General features: G+C 49.9%; 1 long non-coding RNA gene across 30 annotated transcripts in view; it reads right to left on the reverse strand.

Annotated features, from left to right (window-relative positions):
- Positions 1–18578, reverse strand: part of LOC110387434 — a 235153-nt gene that overhangs the window by 114030 nt on the left and 102545 nt on the right. For 20 of the 30 annotated variants that reach the window (XR_002432516.1, XR_002432497.1, XR_002432509.1 and 17 more), the window contains one exon: positions 8878–8987. This is a non-coding gene — a long non-coding RNA (uncharacterized LOC110387434). The other 10 variants (XR_002432489.1, XR_002432500.1, XR_002432503.1 and 7 more) reach the window with 8 other exon arrangements.

Here is an 18578-nt window from a genome sequence, read left to right on the forward strand (position 1 = left end):
AGCTCTGAGCACCTAGCAGAGCTGTGGGTGTCCCTGCTCATTGCAGGGGGCTTGGACCAGGTGGCCTTTAAGGATCCCTTCCAATCTAAATGATTTTATGATTCTAAAACAGCATGAGCAAGGCACCTGCCAAGCTCACAGCTCCGCTCATCACATCTGCACAAGGATGCGTCATTCCCAGGGATAACAAATACCCCGCTCCTCCCTCCACCTCTTGGCTCCCTGCCTTTCTCTCTCGCCTTCGGAGCTTTGACAGCCACGCTTTTGTCAAAACATGGCTTTGATTTGAGCCAAGGCAAATAAGAATTGACGTGTGATTGACAGCAGCCCAACGAGACGCACGGCTGGGCAGGCAGGGGTTACAGAGAGGGAGCAAAGAGATAGAGACACCGGAGCAGCCACACGTGCCGCTGCCACCCCTGCCATCACTAGCTGCAAGGGCCCCTTTGTACGGGCTGGGGATTCGAGGTTCTCATTTGTACCTTCTGCCCAGCAGCCAAGGGGCTGGAGTCATTGTGCCTTGTGGCAGAGATGTGAAGTTCCCCATTTAGAACTGGATTAGGACAGTGCCCTGCCCCCTAGCAGTCCTCCTGGTTGATCTTAGCACTCGTCATGCACTCAGGGAACCTGGAGAAGAAAGACAGCAGAGCACTGCCTGCTAGCACGTGCTGACTGGAGAGGAGCTGAGGCTCCAGGTCCCACCAAATCCCCAAAGCTCCCGACTGCACCTGGAGGGGTTCAAGAACCACGGAGATGTGGCACTGAGGGACACGGTTAATGGGCATGGGGGGGGGGGGGGTTGGACTCGAGCTGGAGGTCTTTTCCAGCCTCAGTGATTCTGTGGCCGTGTGCGTGCAGCTCGGCACCAGCCCTGCTCTCCTCCTCGCCCAGGCAGCTCAGCCTCCAGAGGGACTTGGTGGCAAATAATACGTGCAGACATCGGTGGGTGCAAATGAGGACTTCAGCAGCAAAACGAATAGAAGTGTTTGAAAGCTCAGTCTCCTCCTTCCTTCTTTAGAAAGCGAACTTCCAGACAGAGAAAAATAATTAGCCGTTCCATCTTAATTACCAAGAGTAGAATTTTCTTCCTTTGATTCGCAGCATACGAACCCCTTCGAACAGTCCTCTGCAAATTACATGGTTGAACTCAAGCCGAGCAGCTCGTCAAACAGCGATCACCCGCTAAACCCAGGTAGAAAAACGTCCTCCAAGGTGTCACTGCCCAGTGACCTGCTTCAGACGGGTCCACCTTGAGAAAGACATGACATTTCTCATTCCAAAAATAGCTATCACTTAGCCGTGTGTTAGGTTAAGACTTCCTTCAGTCAAAGTATAACCTTTTCAAAATCTCTTACTTAAAGCCTCCCTACGTCAGGAAGTTGTGGAGTTCACTCCCGTGGCACAGCTCGCTGGTTGCAAGCCTACTGAGTACGTGCTGCTCTCCCAGCATGTGCCTGGGATAAACCTAAGTGGGAATGAGATGGTTATACCCATTTACCCACCTTACACCGAGCTTGTGCCTGCGTCATTAACTGTGTGCAAATTAACTTCTAAGTGATGCACTAACCTGCAGTTTTCTCAGGCATAGGGGTAAGAAGTGATACAGTGCTGTGCTGGGAGCAGGCTGCAGGACTCCTCCTACAGTCAGAGACAGACGCCTGTGCACCAGCCCAAGGTCAGGATCTCACCTGGTCACCTCTTACAAACGGGATCCGCAGCAGCAGATCTCGATCCACCAGCCCGACCCCCAACCCTCGGTGCCACACGAAGGCAGGCTGCCCCAGCGGGCACATCCAGCTCCTGGCACAAGCTTCTGCCTTGAAATCAGTCATCAGATCGCGTTCACAAAAGATTGTACGGGAATTGATTTCCCACCCCCAGACACAGGTTTTTTTTTTTTTCTGTCGTTGTTGTCACGGCAGGTTTTTTTTAACAAGTCTATGGAAGCAATTCAAGCTGTGCTGCTTCGTTTCAGAGACATGTAGGGCAAGCCAGTCCTCTGATTTCAGTGACTTCAACCCCACTTACTGGGAGTGCTTTTTGCAGAGATGTTTCAAAGCTGGAAATCAATGTGTAGTTCCTGTTTACCATGAAAATGAACATTTCAGCCTCTTACGCTAAAAGGGAAAGAAATTTTTGAGTCACCTGCCATTTAAATAGCATCTCTCATGCAGTCACTAATTTAATGCAAATCTCATATGGCTTCCTTGTATTTGTCATTTCAGTGTATTTTTGTGCTTGTAGTTTTTATGCTAATGAGCCTGCTCCATTGCTAACTAGGTCTTTATATCTATCATTTCAATGATACCAGTAATTACACAGTTATATATGGGTGCCTGTTCCGTGCACTCAGCTCTCTGTCACCTCTACTTTATTGCTCCTGGGAGAAGTGAGTTCTCACTGTCAGCACAGCAGTGGGGCTGTTTGCTGGGGCTCGCTGTAACTCTGAGGCTGATCAATGTCAAAATTTCAGCCAGAGTTCCAGGTGACAACAAGCAGAACCTCGTGGATCTGGGTAAAATCCGGGAGACATAGAATCATTTGTGTTGGAAAAGACCTGTAAGATCATCAAGACCACATGAAGATGGACAACAAGGACACAAAGCCTCACTCTGCGTGCAAGAGAAATGGCTTTTCTGTAACTGGAGATGAGCCTCTTCCACCAGCAGACCCCATCCAGGCTGTGTCCAGGATTTATTGCTAAGGATCCGTTTGGCCAAGGAGAGAATGGATGAATCTGCGTGGATGGAAGGGGGAGAAAAGAGGGCCCTAATCCCCACACACAAGTGGAGAAAATAAAAGAAGAACACGGAGAACCATGGCAGGCAACTGAGATAATCCTTTATGGAGAGAGGAGAGCCCTGGACATCCCGTGCTCAGCCTGCAGCTTGGTCTCCCCACTGATAAGAATTTCCCCCAAGACCCCAGGACACTGGGTGCTGAGGCTGACTGGAACAAGGAGCAGGCTGGGGAACTCCCTAATGCCCCCAAGCTGCCCAGAAAGACCTGAGGAGTCCAGTATGTCCAAAAATCCCAGTTCTCTTGTTTCCTTTGGTCCTCCCCCATCCCTCAGCTAACACAATCTGCTCTGCTTCTCTTCCAGTACAGCACCAAAACTGGGGGCACAGGCACTTCTCCCTGCAGTACCAGCAGGAATCCCACAACCAGGTGACACTGGCACAGACAGAGAGCAGCCCAAGTGCTTCAGCTACGGGATTGTTACAGGAGGACACTCTGCAAGGAGACCAAGCAAACTCCCTGAAAGCCTGCAAAGAAACATGACAACGCAATCATTTCCAGGCACGTTGAGAAGAGATTAACGTGCAGCCCTGGAAAAAAAGAAAGTTTCATTTTGTCCTTGGTGCTCTTGACAGAAGAATCGTCTGCAACTTACTGAAACGCCGGGGAAAGCCAAGATGAGCAGCTGACAGCTTCAGCATCCTTATGGATCAGGAATGAGGACGACTCCCCTACCCTTCTGCTTTGATAGAGATAAGGCTGAAATACACTTCAGATTAGGAGGCATTCGGGCTGCTGGAAGGTGAGTGGAAATGCTGCAAAGGATGTGAGCACAAAATGTAAACAGCAACATGGGGAGAAAATAATTGAAAAGACGCTGGCAGGCTGAGTGAGCGAGCCAGAGAGGTCAACCCTGCGTGCTGGCTTCTGCTAGGGATATGCAGAGAAACCCCAGGGATCTGGCAATTAAACACCAGCACAGAAGAGTGACTGTGTGCCTTATGGAAGCGTTTCAGAACTCGAAGCAAAACCAGGCACCTTCTGTACTTGGCACCATGCAAACATGCAAGGAGAGAGACTAAACAAAGAGCTCAAACAGGCAAAAACTGGGAAAACTGAGGCACGGAGCAGCAGGTGATCTGCTGAATCAATTAGGAGCAGCACATCTTTTTTTTCCTGCTTCTTACGCCAGTGCTTTATGCAAAATGTCAAAATGCATTTGTTTGTGCTGCTTTCGGGAGCACCATCACTAAGCCCACTAGCAATAACACCGGCAAGCTACTAAAAGGTTTCGAAATATACTATTGAGAGACATTTCAATTTCTAGTTCAACATTTGCAAGGCATATCCCTGTAACAAAAACCAAACCCAGACACACTATGGAAAATCAATGTCTGTTTCATGCTGCAGACTTTCATGAGCTCCACTGAAGTCAAATGTAAACCTGCCACCAGTGAATTGTGACAACCCCTCTTGCCCTGTTATTGCAAAATCCTTCATCAGCCGGGATGGAGGGAGCTTGTTTGGATGGCACAGAGGCAGATGCAGATGCAGGCAGTGCTGCCATGCAGCGGTGGTGACAGTAGGGACAGGGAAGCACCAGACAAGGAGCCCACAGAGAACATACCACCTCCATTTTAAGGTCTGTAGGAGCAGATCAGGAGCAGAACCTGCTGGGGACAATATATGGATTTGTCTGTGGGTAGAGAGGAGGGTTATGCAGCTTTTTAAAGGGTGTTCCCACATTCATTCTCAGAGCATTTTATGATCTCTTGAATATCAGCAAGCAAATATTTGATTGCATGTAGCAGCAAAGGAGGTGGAATTAAGGAGGAAATCCCACAGAGATTCATGTGTTGCTTCGTTTCATGCTGCGCGGTGTGAATGGGAAAGGGTTCCAGGTCTCAGTCAGAACTCATCCATCACCGAAATGACAACAGCTGACACTGCAGTGACCCAGGGCGGGGGGAGGGGGGTCTGGGGGGGCTGCAGGGACGAGCACAGGGCATGAAGTGATGCTTTCACTATGAGGTGCTCCGTGTTCGCCCCTCTGTCCATCCCCACACTGAATTAAAGATGGAAGAAAGGAAGGGCTGTGCCCCCCACCCCAACATCTCTGTGACTTAATCTTGTACAGTCTCATTTAAAGTAATTGAGACCCATGAAGCTTAAATCTTATTTAACTTCATTAGGAGCTGAGAGCTTTGGGCATCTTTGACGTGGCCCAACACTGAGGGACCCGTCTGCCATTTTAGGTAGGAAAATGCAAGATTTAGGTGACAATGAGATCCTCAAAACATCACTCAGTTGTCACGTCCCCATCTGCGGGGCTCCCAAAGGTGAGAGCCTTTGGCCTGCAGTGCTCACCCCGAGATATGTTTATGATTTCCTCTTAATTCTGGGGAGGAAACAGAGCAGCGCTCCCCCACCGAGCAGACTCAGCACTAAAAACCTCACGAATCTCCCCGTCTACCTGGAGGCTAAATTATATCCACTAGAAACAAACTCAGCTCTGCCAACATAAATGATCAGAGCTCCATAAAGGCTGAGTCTAATTGTACAAAGCGGTGATTAGCCACTTCCCTCCGGGGACGCGCCGCTTCCTTCCCAGAACGCGACACTGGGGCAACCTCTAGCGGAGGCAGGGAGCTGCCTGGTGCCGGTGCTGGGCTCTCTTCAGCCCCAAGGAGTCATTTCTGGGACTCTGCTTTCTGCCCTGTCTGGGCTCCGCAGCCTGCCCCAGCTCCCCTGTTTCAAGAAGTGCATTGAAGGGCCGAGGTCCTACAGGACTGGTGCTTGGCTGCTGCCTACGATGGGCAATGACAACACCCAAGTTATTGCTCAAATAAGAATTTCTTCCTCCTGGCTAAGCTCCTCTACAGGCTTGTTTCTGTTTTTCTGATTCTTTTTTCAGTGTCCAAAAGGAAACTCACTTTGTCTTTAAGTGAAGACCACCCGATGTGCTGGTTTGGGAAGAAGCTCCAGGACCAATTACAGCCATAACACGGGGCGCTGCGAGCACACCGGAGTGTGGACCAGAAGCAGGGCATAAAATTATTACTTCTCCTATTCCATTATGCCCGTTTCTCTATGCTAAAAGACTTAAATGATCAACGCTCTGTTAATAAATTTCATTTGGCTCATTTAATAGATGACTTAGTAGAGGAGTGAGTTTGGCCATGACCAATAATGAATTAATAACTATGCGAGGAGCACATTCCCGTACAGAAATACTTTATACTAGCATAATTCTTTATTCCAGGGGAAACAGAAATGCTCTGCAAGACTGCACCACTTCATCCCCACGAGCATAGGTGTAGCTTTGACTTGGAGACAGGTGCAGAACGTCCCATCAGGACACGGGTTGAATGGGGCTGTGCCCCTGGGCTGACCCTTGAGCCAGGACCTCCAGCCCAGCTGGCCAGAGCCCTCCTCCTGCATCTCCACGCTAATGACACTAATTTCCCTGTGCTTTGCAGCACGTGGTCCTGAGATGAGGGCTAAAAATGAAGGTTGTCAGCTTTGTTCAGCTGGATCAAGGGAGCTGCAGGCTGACCGGAGTTTGCATTGCAGCCTTTTCGGCTGTTGGCCACAAACTCCTCTGCCAAAGACCCGTGGTTGGTGACACGCATCAGCTTTTTGGGGTAGATGTGTCCAGCACCTGGATCCCAGCCCCAGCTAGTCGTGATGCCTGAAGGCTGTGCATGGAGGAAGGTGCTCTTGACCACGGAGGGGGTCACAGTGGCCGCCGTGGTGCTCTCTCCTTCCAGCACTTCGTGCCAGCACTCCAGCAGCAGGGTTTGCTTCCAAACGAGGTTTGTGCTGCAGCGAAAACAGCAGGCAGCGTGCCAGGAGCAGCGACGCAACACGGATGGAATTCAGCAGAAGGAAGCTGTGCTGCAAAGCCTGAGAGGCACCCGGAGAAGGACTCACTGTGGTCCCAGCTGGCGTGGGCTGTGTTGGTGGCAGCACGTGGGGACAGGCACTGCAGACACTGCTCCATCGGTGAAGAGAGCTCTGCTTGAAGCCTTCTCCTCTCCCAGAGCTCTGCCCAGTGCCGAACGTTTGGCATGCCATGAGCTCCCTTCACCCATTTGAAACGCATCAATTTTCCTTTGAGATACAGTGTTTCTCCTAGCACTTAAGCGGCAGCTTTCCCGTTGCAGCCCAGCCCAACAGCCTCATGCTTCTGTTGGTGACTGATGATGATTTTTCCTCCCCACTTGCACCACAACAGCCTCCTCTCTGACTGCAAACAGCACTCCTGCCTCCATACAGCCATCTTTCCTGAGCCCGCCTGCCTCTCACAGGCCCAATTCTCAAAACCTTTTCATCATTTTTGTGGCTCCCCTACCAGTATATGCTGCTCTGGGCTCATGACATGCATCACACTGTTGTAGTTCCGAGCAGACCAGCTCAGCCAGCAGCTGAAAATGGGGATTACAATGATTTCCATGGTGGAACTTGCACGCCCTGAGCATCGATCTGTGCCTCCATCTAGTGGTTAGAGTTATACACAGAGGGTAAGAGCTGGCTACAACGGCCAGGGGAAGACATCCCGCACCATCCCAGCAGCTCCCACCACTCACCCATCCTACCGTTGGCCAGCTGGACACAGGAAGCTGTGTCTTACCAAGTCCCATCCAGCACTCACTCCATAGACAGGTGGAAACGTGGGGGAACCGGGGAAACATGCACTGCCTGACCCTGGAGGTCTGAGCCTCCTCCACCAGCAATGGACACTGACAATGCTAAGTGATTCTGAGAGCAGAAAACCAGGCCAGACCTGCTAACACCCAGCGACAGCCTGCCTGGATGCACTGTTATTATACAAAATGAGGTCATTTGCCAAAACAGGACTAAAATTGCCCGTGGTGAACAACAGGGCTCCCTCTAGCTTAAAACGCACGCTTCAAACCTCCAGCAGAGGTTCAACAAAAGCGATGACTTTCTGACTCAATGTGATTGAGGTGTCTCCCCAAAGCCCTCCCCTGTCCCCAGCTCCACTCTCCCCTGTTGGCAGGAATAAAAGGGGGGCAGTTTCTGATTAAGATGCACAGACAGCTCTATTCAACAACTGATGCAATAAACGCGCTGAGTAAAATTACTGCCAAAGCTCATTGCAGTGCTTTATGGGGCTGCTCTAAGAGTGTGAAAAACCGTTTGCTGCATATTATTAAATGATGAAAAATGCCAAGCTCGCAAACAAACTGTGCAATGAATATGGCTCGACTGCCTCTAGTGAGAAGATGATGGAGCCTATGTAAGCAGGCTGGCAGGGAGAGGAGGAGGGATTGTTCCCTGTACTGCACTGTGCTGTGCTGCAGCGATTACAGGGCAAAGCGACCTGAAGGAACAGCACAGTTCCTCACAGTTCCACTCCCAACCTCAATATTGATTTAGAGCACAACAAGTATAAAAAGCACTCTGACAGCCACAGCCACAACCATGCTGCCCAGATGCTAATTGAGGTTCTTTGGCACTTTTTGGCAGCTTCTGTACCCAAGCCACACATGCAGGCAGCACGACGCAGTCACACTACCCATGTGATTTTATGGGTCAGGGTACCAGCAGCTCTAGCAATGCATCCAGGAACATCAACAACCTCTTTGGTTTGCCCTCCTGTGCCCGGGCACCATGTGCAGGCTGGGCTGGACATCTGTCTGCACAGTGCATAGGGGCTGCAGTGATTTAGATGGGAATTGGAGCTAGCAACCTTCCTCAGCTGGATGGTGGGGGTCTGACAATAGCCCTTGGGGCTTCGCTATGAAAGAAGTCCTAATATCTTTCTTACTCAAGAATGTAATCAAAATACACTTTCAAGAATCAGGAATTATTGCATGTATCACAGGGAACACGCAGCACTCATGGAACCATGCAGGAAGACAGGATCCCACGTGCTTCAAGAAGCAGACCCGGGCACAGATGGCTACAGAAGCGTGTCCCAGTGCTGAAACTCATCCTGCAGAGGGACAGTTGTCACCTGGCAGGTAAAACTGTCACTTGGCATCTTACACTGACAGGAAAAAAAACATCCTAATTGTTAAAAAACACCCTTCCTCTCCAAATGGGCAGCTGGATATTGTGTATCAGTGTTCCAACAGGGCAGGATTTCTTCCAGCTCTGATTTGTACTCACCCTGGCCTTGGGTTCCTCGACTGTTAACCTCAGGTGCATGGATGGAAGATGCAAGGGCATTCTGCTCCTTATCTTCTGCTCAAGACTGGGGCTTGCTTTCTCTTTGCTGGCTAGGAAAAAAAAAAAAAAAAAAAAAGAAACAAATTAAAACAAAAATCACTGTGTGCACAGACTCAAATCTGGCTGAAGTTTTATACGAAACAAGCAGCGCGTGGGTCTTTCAATGGCCTTTCAGATAAGGAAGAAATTTCACCCATGGTGCCCTGAGATAAGCCACCACGCACCAGAGATCAATGACTTTCCCCTCTCTGTGATCTAGGCTGGGCTCAGAAACACGATGTCCTTCTGGAAACAGCGTGGGACTGTGAGCAGCGAGCTGCTGCGCAGGCGTGCAGATAACGGAGAGCGGTCCCCACGACTCACCTCCACGACCAGAGAGCACACAGCGGGCCTCGTGCTGGGAATGGATCTGAATCTTGAAAAAAAAAGTCACTAAGATGTACTCAGAATCACCCCAGGAGCTCTGGGTGTGCGTGAAACCCAGGGCTTTTATTCCCAGAGAGCATCTGCTGATCGGGAAATGCAGCTTTGGCTCTCCTTGCACTCTCAGATTTCCCAAAATGAAGTGATTTCTGTATTTCAGAGCTTCAAAATTCCCTTCATTTTAACACGAAGGCAGAAAACTCTGCAATATCCTCCTTCCCCTCCCCCAAACATACACTTTTTTGGGCTTGGACTCGAGCGATTTTAGCTGCCATTATAGTCACCATGACAAAAAAAAGTTGCTTTACTCTCTGTGCTACAGCTAATCTCAAAATGCTGCATAAATTGTCACTTACCTCACTGCCTAATATCACGTCGCAGCTAAGCACATATTAAAAATGGTGTTAAATGCAGCTTTAATGTTTGCACTTAAATGATGATCCCCCTCCCACTTCTCCTCCAATCCCCTCTCTCTGCTGTGCTGCAGGGCCTGGCTCCCCACTGCAGGGGCTGAAAACCCACTCTTTGCTCCCAGCCTCTGCCCTGATGTGCGGGACCTGGTGGTGGGGTGGTGAGGACACAGGGAGCACCCCATGTGTTTTGGCTAGACCCACACCAAGAGGACCACGGGTCAACATCTCCCTCCTAGAGGACTGCAGGCTGCGGGCAGCTCCTGCTCTATGCCTCCAAAAAGATGGGATTCATCCTGTGTCCTCAAGGTTCAACCCCAGCTTGCTGGCAGACCCAATCCCAGCAGCCTCTCAGCATCTTCTGGCCAAGTCACTGCCACCTCCCCACTCACCCCACCACGCACAGGACAGGACGGTCTCTCTGAAAAGGAGCCACGAGTTTTAAATCAACTCAAATTCACCAAAAGACATAAAAAAACCCACACCCCAGACCGACTTCCAAAAGCCATACGAAGCCCTTGCTGTAGATAATCACTATAAAGATTAATGCCTTGGAAACTGCTTATTCTTGGAGCCGAGCCCAACGCCCCAAGCCAGCTGCCAGCACGGGGCCGGCGGCCACGGGGCTACGATGCTCTGCACACTATGGAAGAGCAATGAATGAATCTGAAACCACCTTAGGGCCAGAGCGGGTTCCTGCAACCGTGGACCCATCTGGGTAGCAGAACCAGAGAGGATATCAGCCCCACGTTGCTGGGAAATGGATGAAAGGAGCACAGTCTCGATTATCTTTATATTTGTAGGGGTTTTGTTCCGTTCACTTAGTGTCCCAATGCTTTTAGTGAATTGGATTATTCCAGGCATTTTGGGAATGGAAACATTCCAGCCTGTGGAGTCCTGCAGCAAAGGTTTAGTTTGCCATCAGAAGCTGTAGTTGGCTTTACAAATTCCACAGCAAGGCTCTCATTCAATTCTATTGCTCTCCAGAGAACAACAATTTCATAAAGCATTTTTCATCCAGAGATCTCGGGGCACTTTGGTGGAAAGGAGAGGGCCTGGAGATGCTGGCCCGCTTCACGGAGGTGTGTGCACCAGAGCTGGGTCCTGTGGGGATGCTCTGGGGGTGCCATGAAGGCTCAGCCTTGTTTTGGGCTTCCTGCAGACAGGAGATCTTCAGCAGATCCAGCAAAGTGCTAAAACCAACAGCACAGCAGGACATTGTGTGCCCACGTGCCCCTGAGCATGGGGAGCAAAGAAGCAGAAATGTGGAACTGATACCTTCCCAAGAAGCCAAATTGGGGCGATCTGCCTGAAAAGCTCTGGATGCAAAAAGCATTAGGAAAGAAAATGCGGACCCGAGCCAAGGCAAAGCTCCCTGCATGTGGTGGGCTGTGGGACATCACTGCTGGAGATGTGGAACATAACCTTAATGAGCAAGGACTTGGATTTCTGCAAGATTCCAGACATGAATTGCAATGAGGGGACGGCTCACTGTGAAAGTGAAGGCAAATGGGGATTGAGAGGTTCCCAAACTCAAGGATGGGCCACTGCTTTCATCCCTGCCTTGGAAATAGGAGCGTTTTCCCAAAGAAACAGATGATTTTTTTAGTTAGAGCTTTTTTCCCCAAGAAAATTACGAAAATCTGTGGGTTTTGAGGAGAAAAACCCTAAGGTGTGCAACTGCCAGAACAGTGTTTTTATCATCTTTTAATCTATTGCTTTCCACTTACAAAGAATCTTAACATCATTTCTGTTAAGAGTTAAAACCGAAGCACTTCTAAAAGCACACCTCGCTGGATTCGTTGTCATTTTTACTTTGTTTTGCAGGAAGGTGTGTTTCTTTTTTTTTTTTTTTTTTTCTTTTTTTGCATAAGCAGTTCTTAAAACGTGAAATTTCCCTAAGAATCAGAGACTGCTCCAGGGCGCCTGGGGAATTGCTGATGGCAGAAGCAGTGAGATGAATGCACTTCGGATAGCACGAACGCCACTAAGAAATCTGCCCATTTCGTGCCTTCCTGCTCATCTGCTCCCACCTCTCCAGCTCAGTGCTCCAGCTCCCCTGCTCTGGTACAGAAGCAGGCCAACCTTCAAGGGGCTCTGGAGCAGAAAGTTGGGCATTCCTCCTCTCCTCCCTTAGCCTGAACCGATGGTTGCCCTACGAAGTCGAATTGCTTCACCACCAAGTATGGCACGCAGCCGTAGCGGGGAGCTAAGGAACAGAGGTGTGAGCTTTTAGGACTCGCTGGGAAGTGCACTGAATTGCTGCCCACTGACAACAGCAGCAACAATCTCACTTCAAGCCCAGGCCATCGGTTTCTGAAGCCCTTTAAGATAATCCCAACAAAACCGTCGATATTTTATTTTTAGTTATCTTTTCAGGTGGGGAAGAAGGGTTTGGAAACAAGTTATTGAGAGCCTAAAAATTATTCTTCCTTTTAAGACTTCTGAAAGTGCTTGCAACTTTCTGCAGAAGGAAGAAACCATTTATTTTCCAACCACAGCACCGGCGTGAGAAACCCAGCAGTAAGTGACTCTGAAATACAATGGAGTCATATCACTCAGACCTTCTCAGTACTTAAAGCATGAGTCTGTGGGTGGCTGAAAGCTTATGGAATAACTGAAGCGTAAGGCACAGCTTAACCTCCCCAACCTCTGCACCCAGCTGCCAATATCCTCATCCCATCCAGCCCCAGCAGCTTCTCCCCTTACCTCCAGAAGCCCCAGGACTTCACCCCCAGCCCCTGCTATACAACACCCAACTGTGGGCAGTCTGGCTTTGAATTTTGCACCCCCACCTCCACCAGTGTGGAGCCAACGCTCAGAGCAAATGCAAGCACCTGCCTCCAAATCCCCGAGTCCGTGTGCCCAGCCAGGTGCAATGAAAGCCCCAGCCTTTCCCCCTGCTGATGGACGGATTCTGCACTCCCCTCGCTCCCCTGCATTGTCCCTGCACAGCACCGATGACAGGCTGCCGTCACAATGAGATTTGTAAATGGAGCTGCATTAAATCTTCGCTCGGGTTTTCTCCAGCACAAAAGAAAAATGAAGTTTATGCATGAAATGGCCCCAATAAAATTTAATATAGGAGAGCTACAAACGATGCACCGAGAAAACAGAACCCCGAAGTAGGTTTCTTTTGTCGCTGTTTCGTCTTCCCCAGTTAGAAGAGGAGCTGATCCGCCAGCGAGATGCTGGCAGAGCTGCGGGAAGGAAGGAGCAGGGTGGGGGCACGTTGTCCCCAATCCTCCATGAGCAGAGCCCCAGCTCCGTGCCCGCAGCGCAGCTCTTTGGTTCTGTAAGAGCACGGTGGTCGGCCACACGACGAACTTTCACATCTAATTTCGTGTGCTCACAAACAGGCAGAGTGCCAGGACTTCTGTCCCGGCAGCAAATTTTTTGGGAGGTCCCCGCATGCTTCCTGCCTGTCACCTGCCATGGAGTCACCGCGCTGTTTCCCATCTCACATAATCTGGGGGCAGTCAGCGGACAGGGGAAGCTCAGCATTAAGGGCAGCTTTAGCTACCGGACAATGAAATATTTTTCTCTTGAGCGCAATCCCAGCACGACAGGTAGAAGAAGAAAGGACAGGAACTTACTGCTTCCATATGCTGCACCGCAGTGACCAGCTGCACTGCTGGCAGGAGCTCACCCCGGTGCTCCCGGGCTATGAAGCAGCGCGTGCTTTCATCCCTTGCTTTTGTGCCACGCAGTTTACAGAGGAAATAAAAACCTGAATTCCAGGACTGGGAAGGCTGGGGGCCAACATTCCAGCTCACTGCAGAGCAATCCCATGATGGCTGTGGGACAGCCACAGCCCCACGCAGAGGGCGAGGGGCAGCTCACACACCTGGGGGGCTGCTCAGCCTCTGCTCTGAGCACCTACAGCCCGGCCCCACAGCCACCAGCACCAAGTACTGACATCTTATTGTTTTTTTTTGTTTTCTGTTTGGTAGTGCTGCTTTTCTCCTGTAGCTTTCTCTCTCAGAACCACATTCCTTTTATTCCTCACAGCCAGCTTTTGAAATGCTGTGCTGGTGGACATCTACAGCAGCCCTGTTCGCATTTCCACGTTCTGCGTTTAGAGGAACTGAAAGCAGTGCTTGGTCCTCTCATCATCCCTCCTTCTGTTACTCAAAGAGCTGCGTTCCCCTCATCCCAAAGGCAATTAGACTGATTTCAGCGGACCTGAACAGCCACACAGTTCTGTATTACCACTCGGTTATGATTACAGAGCCTGCAAAGGGAAGGGACGGGGTGGGAAAGGAGGGGTCATCCCCATCCATGGTGGCTGCAGGGACACGAGGGTGGCTGTGCTATGATGTGTTCTGTGACATTTACAGGGAAGAGGAGGAAGCGCCCAAGCTATGGAGCAATGTCAGTCTTAAAAAAGGGAATTATCGGCCTCCAGGTGCGATCACCTGGTTAGCATGGCACCTGGGGACATGGTGAGTGGGCATGGGCCGATGGTTGGGCTTGGTGATTCTTTTTTTCCAACCTCTGTGATTCTGTGATCTCAGTGCCAGAAACATAAGACGCTTTGGTTCAATCCTTTTGTAGAAGGGATTCATGTCCTTTTAGCAATGGAGTAACACATGCAAGTCTAACATGGAGCAAAATCCATCCAGAGAGCTCAGGACAGAGGTGGAACTGGGAAAAGCAAGTCCTGGGTGTATTCCTACATTCACAGATGTTTCTTTGTATTTCGCTCAAGTATTTTCTCCTCCTGAAAGGCACTTACTCCGGGATGGTTAACGAGGCAGATGAAGTCATGCGGATCCTTGCAGCAGAGTGGGGCTGTCACCAGTGGGGAGAGAGGTTTGATTGTATTATTCCCCACTGGCAACACTGGCACTATGTAGCAGATTGATGGCTAATAAAATCCTTCAGTAATAGAGGGTCCTTGAGTTCCAGTTTTGAACCCTTGGCCCTTGCTCAAATCACCAGCAGATGCAAGCATTAATAAAACCAAACAGCACGTGGCTACTAAGGAGGCATATGGCTGGATGCTCAGTAAAGGCAGTAAAACACAGGAGAGGGATCTTTACAGTCTGCTTTGACCTAATGGAATCATTCTTTCAATAATGAAATTAGTCTGCACATGATGCAGCACACCTCGCATCGGTGAAGCGGTTCCCAGAAATCTCAGAAGTTCTGGGCTGATGCTGCTCAGTAGCACACTTCCACCTGAAAACCTTAAGTGAAATCACAAACGTGAACCAAATGAGGGGAAAACTGAATTACGGCTGAAAAAGCAAACAGGCACAGAGTAACTGGGAGGGAGGGAGGGAGGGCTGCGTGGATGGGCTCCTCCCCAAGAGCACCTCCCTTCAGCTGGCGGCTCTGCCTCCCATGCAGCCCCCAGAATCCTGCCAGAATGCACGAGGTTTGGTCATTTCAGGCTGAAGATGCTTCATAGCATGGACATAGGTTCCAGTTTTACCTCTCTGGGGTTCCCTGCACCATGGGAGCCTACACCAGCTGGAGAAAGTCAGAGCAGGGGAGGCAGCTCCAGACCAGAGACTGCCATAGGCACCAGCGTGCTGCAAGGGAGTTTTCTGCTAATTAAATCCTCTCCTGATTATTTATAGCTCTCTATTTACTGGCTCATTGATTTTAGAGGCCATGTTAGTTTTCTTTTCTACATGTCTGTTGGAGTGGCTGGATCATAACTTGGTACACAAAGAACAAGCGAGTTGGTGTCAGGGTGATCTAGCACACAGATGCTCCGTGGGCACAGCGAGGGATGCTGAGCCCAGCTCACTCAGTGCAAAGCCACGAGGCCAGCCCCACCAGTGGCTGCTTTAGGGAGCTCTGGACATGGGCTCCACGCAGCTTTTCCTGGCAGAAGGTTGGAGAGGAGGCAACTGGAAACAGGTCAGCCATGGACACACAACAGGCACGGACAGTAAAGACAAAGGGTCGTTTGTAATAAGAGAACGATGGGGTATTAATTGGAGTTAGCAGGCACGAGGTTTGAAAACAAGTGGATGCTGTTCTCATGGAACGACAACAGGTTGCTGCAGGAGATGAGAGCCACACAACTGGAGAAGCTGTGCAGGGGGAAGAAGGTTGGCTTTGTAGCTACTAAACCCTTGCATCTAAAGGCTTCAGACTCCTTTCCCAGGGTGAACGACCCTTTTGTGGTGTATTCACGTGCCCTTCCAGCATCAGTACCTCAAGGGAAGCGCTCCCTGCTGCCAAGGCTTCGTGCTGCTCTGGGTGCCTGCCCGCAGCTCTGCGTGCACCAAAGCAGCCAGACTCCTGCAAAGCCCATCCCACACCTCGTGAGCTCTTCATGGCCCTGGATACAGCCAGACAAATCCTTGTGCTGCTGCTCAGCTCAGAAACCAAACATTTTCACTGCTTTTCTGGGGAATTCTCCCAAGTGTTGCATTGCCCACTGCTATGTCAGTCATACCTGACCTTTGCATTTGCAGCATATGCGAGAAAACAAATTGGTTCTTTCACTCAATTCCCCAATTGTTTTGTGCTTAAGGGGAATAAACTTTTGCTTCAATAATCATAAACACAAAAGGTTCCCCAGAGGGTCGTTTAAGACTCCAAGATAGTTAAAAAGAACATTTACATGAATTAAAGAACAAGAAGTCACCACTGATCTAAGCCTCTTTCCAGAGCTTAACCAGAGCCTGTAGGTGGGGAAAAGCAAGACAGGTCGGTAGGAGGTACAGAAGAAAATTAGGATGTTTCTTCCTCTTTACAGTGGGTTTCCCAAGCAGCAGCCAGGGGAACAAAACCTGTCCTTCAGCAGCCACGTGGTCGCTTCATGTCTCCATCTGTAATGAGGCACAGAGGACAACTCTCCCCACAACGGCTGATGCTTTGTCTGCTGCATGGATCCTCCAGTGCACAGCAGGTTTAAAGCCCCCAAAGTGTGGGAATCCACAGCTCCTAAATACAGACAGACACAGTGATGCACACAAAATGCAGTTTGCTTGTATGCCAGTTTCCAGGTTCAAGGTTTGGGTGCATTGTCATTAGGATACATGCGAGCTCCAACTACACCTAAGAGCAGTGACAGAGTCAAATGTGCACGCTGAATAACAGGGTCCCATTCTGTTTGCTGGTGGATGGCAGCATTTGGGCAAGGAAGGGTGGGTTAGGAAGGGAGGAGGGCCCCATGTCTACGCTGCAGTGGTTAATTAACCTGAAAAAATGCCACTAATTATTTCTCTTTGAGGCAAGCATCTGAACACCGGGGACTACAAGCTCTTACCTACAAGAAAATGAACCATGCTGACAGTTCTTGCATTTCCAAACTCTTGTTTGATCCTTTACAAGATGCAGGAAGGCAGGACGCCCCAGCACCCTGGCCATCTGATCGATGCACCCAAACCCTACTTCCACTTTGATCTCACACCAGGTCCTGATTCATTTTTGAAATGTAAATAGAGCTTTTGAACACTTAATCTCCCCTCAAAGCCAAATCGCAGGGGGAGACTAAGCTGCTCAAAGAGCAAAAAGCAGCTGAGTTCATCATCAGCATTTGGCAAGGTCTGCACTCAGGTATTAACCTGCCCACCTCTCCCCATCAGCCTAACTGGTGCTGTGGGTAGGGCAGAAAGGCCAGACCCTGGCAGGCATTGTCCAAGCCCAAAGCACAGCAATTTGCTCTTTGGGCAATCACCAGTCCCCAGGAGTCAGTGTGCATTGATCGAGCGAGGCCAGCCACAGAATTACCCCACACTGCAGCCACAGAGCTCGTCCCACCCAGGCTCAGGCATTTTGCACAAGAGAGACCAAAGAATGTCTTCTGGAAATGCAGAACCAGAGAACCTGTGAGAATGTTCATCTCAGAGATGAAGCCTGGGCCCCTAATGAGCTCCCTGCCCCGAGCTGTCCCCCCAAAAGAGCTGCTCAGTAGTCAGCAGGTTGCAATCTGGAAAGCCCTTGTTTTTCCTGAACTACCACATACCAGTTTTTGTTTTATTCTCTTTCCCCATGAAAGCAGCAGTAACACCTTTGGAGAGTGTTGGGTATTCCACTGAGCTCCTAGGAAGAAACAGGAACCTGCCATTCTTTCAACATTTCCTGCAGAGCTATGTCATCTCAGAGGAACATTACTAGCATCCTCAACCAGTCAGAGAAAGGAGAGGACATTCCTCCTGCCTCTAGCGGCCAGACTGCACCAAAGTGCCTGAACTTGGTTAAAGCTACATAGATCCAAGTCTGCAGCTCTCTCAGACTGCTGCCAGCCCCCAGGCGCAGGGAAGGATTCACATCAGAGAGAAGGAGCCCACCTGTGTGCTGCTGGTTTCCAACTGACACCAGTTAATCCCAGTTTCAGCTTGTTCCTCTGACCCAGGCACCTCCAGGGGTCGATAGAGAGGAACGCACAATAGGTGAAAGCAGAGTTTGCCTCAAGGCCATCAACCTCAGGAAAAAACCTTAATGATGGCTGAAAAGACCAACTCCTCATCATACAGAGCAGCTAAATCAACTCACATGTTGACACAGGCAATGATGCATGGACTGAGAGAACAGTGCCTGCATTAGCACATCAGTCTTGCTAGAGCTCCCCAAGCTCTGCCACAGTCTTCCAGGTCCACCCCACTCCTCAGACAGGAGGACCCTCTATCTTCTTCCCCAGACATTCCTATCAGTACAATGAAATCTCAGTACTACTTCCACTACTAGAAGGAAAAATTCATTAGGAAATGGGAGGCTCCCACTTTCTGGGAGAAAAGCCTATATTAAATGAGCTGCTTCAGTAAGATAGGCAAGCTATAATGAGCCCCACTAATCTTCTCTGGAATCTGAGCTGCACAGGCTCTGAGAACTGCTGCAAGA

This window comes from Numida meleagris, chromosome 22, assembly GCF_002078875.1.
Source record: "Numida meleagris isolate 19003 breed g44 Domestic line chromosome 22, NumMel1.0, whole genome shotgun sequence".
Lineage (NCBI taxonomy): Eukaryota > Metazoa > Chordata > Aves > Galliformes > Numididae > Numida > Numida meleagris.